The sequence below is a fragment of the Cryptomeria japonica genome, unplaced genomic scaffold (assembly GCF_030272615.1).
Source record: "Cryptomeria japonica unplaced genomic scaffold, Sugi_1.0 HiC_scaffold_20, whole genome shotgun sequence".
NCBI classification, from domain to species: Eukaryota; Viridiplantae; Streptophyta; class Pinopsida; order Cupressales; family Cupressaceae; genus Cryptomeria; species Cryptomeria japonica.
In genome coordinates this window covers 315,001-317,517 of record NW_026728842.1, presented here as the reverse complement: position 1 = coordinate 317,517, position 2,517 = coordinate 315,001, and positions in this window count along the sequence as shown.

Below are 2,517 nucleotides of genomic sequence, written 5' to 3'. Positions count from 1 at the left end.
CGTCTAGCCGTTGGGGCCATCTCGCCGCATCCCCCCCCTTGCACCCGGATTGCTATGCGGTGAGGCTCCTGGGCCACCTTGGAACTATCTTCGTATCGGACGCATCGCGGGATAAGGGGTTGTCACTGGTAGTCGCCCCAAGCGCGTCCGATGCTTGGACTATTCCGAGGCGGCCCTGCAGCCTCTTTCGTCTAGCCGTTTGGGCCATCTCGCCGCATCCCCCACCTCGCACCCCGATTGCTATGCGGTGAGGCTCCTCGACCGCCTTGGAACTATCTTCGTATCGGACGCATCGCAGGATAAGGGGTTGTCACTGGTAGTCGCCCCAAGCGCGTCCGATGCTTGGACTATTCCGAGGCGGCCCTGCAGCCTCTTCCGTCTAGCCGTTGGGGCCATCTCGCCGCATCCCCCACCTCGCACCCCGATTGCTATGCGGTGATGCTCCTCGGCCGCTTTGGAACCATCTTCGAATCGGACGCATCGCGGGATAAGGGGTTGTCACTGGTAGTCGCCCCAAGCGCGTCCGATGCTTGGACCATTCCGAGGCGGCCCTGAAGCCTCTTCCGTCTAGCCGTTGGGGCCATCCGTCGCCTCGCACCCCCGATTGCTATGCGGTGAGGCTCCTCGGCCGCCTTGGAACCGTCTTCGTATCGGACGCATCGCGGGATAAGGGGTTGTCACTGGTAGTCGCCCCAAGCGCGTCCGATGCTCGGACCATTCCGAGGCGGCCCTGAAGCCTCTTCCGTCTAGCCATTGGGGCCATCTCGCCGCATCCGTCGCCTCGCACCCCCGATTGCTATGCGGTGAGGCTCCTCGGCCGCCTTGCAACCTTCTGTGTATCGGACGCATCGCGGGATAAGGGGTTGGCACTGGTAGTCGCCCCAAGCGCGTCCGATGCTTGGACCATACCGAGGTGGCCCTGAAGCCTCTTCCGTGTAGCCGTTGGGGCCTTCCCGCCCCATCCCTCGCCTCGCACCCCGATTGATATGCGGTGAGGCTCCTCGGCCGCGTTGGAACTATCTGTGTATCGGACGCATCGCGGGATAAGGGGTTGGCACTGGTAGTCGTCCCAATCGCGTCCGATGCTTGGACCATTCCGAGGCGGCCCTGCAGCCTCTTCCTAGTCGTCGGGGCCTTCCCGGCGCATCCTTCGCCTCGCATCCCGATTCCTATGCGGTGAGTCTTCTCGGCCGCCGCGGAACTATACCTGTTATCGCTACTGCATCCTTCGGCTGGTAACCTCCTCTGCCGCCTTGGAACGTTCTCTTTGTCGGACGCGTCGCGGGATAAGGGGTTGGCACTGGTAGTCGCCCCAAGCGCGCCTGATGCATAGACCGCTCCGAGTCGACCTTGCTTTCAGCCTCTCACATGCATAGACCTCTCTGAGTCGACCCTGCAGCCTCTCACGTTTAGCCTATGGAATCTCGCCTCACAACATGATTGCTATCCTTGATGCATCCCTTGCCTCGAGCCCTGATTGCTTTCTTGGCTGCATCCCTCCTCTCCTCACAGCCCAGTTGTCATCACTGCTTCATCCGTCGCTTCATGCATCTGGCTGCTGGGCCCTTCCCACCGCACACCTCGATTGCTATCTCTGCTGCATCACACACCCCGATTGCTATCTCTGCTACATCCCTCGGCTCTCACTTCTGCATCCTTCGCCTCACACCTCGATTGCTATCAATGCTGCATCTGTAAGCTCACACCCCGATTGCTATGCGGGGAGGCTCCTTGGCCGCCTTGGAAATTTCTCTGTGTCGGACGCACCGCGGGATAAGGGGTTGGCACTGGTAGTCGCCCCAAGTGCGCCCGACTCTTAGACCGCTTCGAGGTGACCTCGTAGCCTCTTTCGTCCAGGCTTCCTGCCTTCAACGCCCTTTTTACACCTCGATTGCTATGCGCGGGCTCCTTGGCGTCTATCACCTCTCTGCGAAGAGTGGCACGATGATTGTTGGGGTAAATCGTAGCAGTCCGATCTCTGGCCTTGGGCCATTGTGAGGGCTGATCGATTTCCTGTGCGCATCTCGTGTTCGCCCAGTAACAGACTCGACGACTTGTAATCGGTCTTGTTCCCGATTGTTCCTGGAGGTAGTCTTCGGAACTCTTGGATTTGACCTGTCACTCGAACTGTCCTCTTCCGAGGATGCTTGTGTGTGTGCGCTTGTGCCATTTCCTTGGCGGTATTAACGAGATATTAAAGAGCGGAGTGAGCGCCTCGCCCAGCTATGTTTGGGGCTCTCACTCCCTTACCCGGTGTGCGACCGCTTTGCACGTAGGTTGCGGAGCATCGCGACTCTTTCGATGTTTGGCGGTTGTCTTCCGGTGATGCGTTGGTCCCGAAGTGCACGTTACTAGCATTTCTGCCATTGTTCTCGATCTTTGGCACGTTCCTTCGTTGCAATTGGATATATATCTCCGTTTATACGCGCAGGCTTCTCCCGCCTATTCAGCGCTGTCCCACTCTCAGCACTCTCGTGGTCTCCTTGGCTTCTCTCTCCCGTGAGCGAGCTCTCTTCT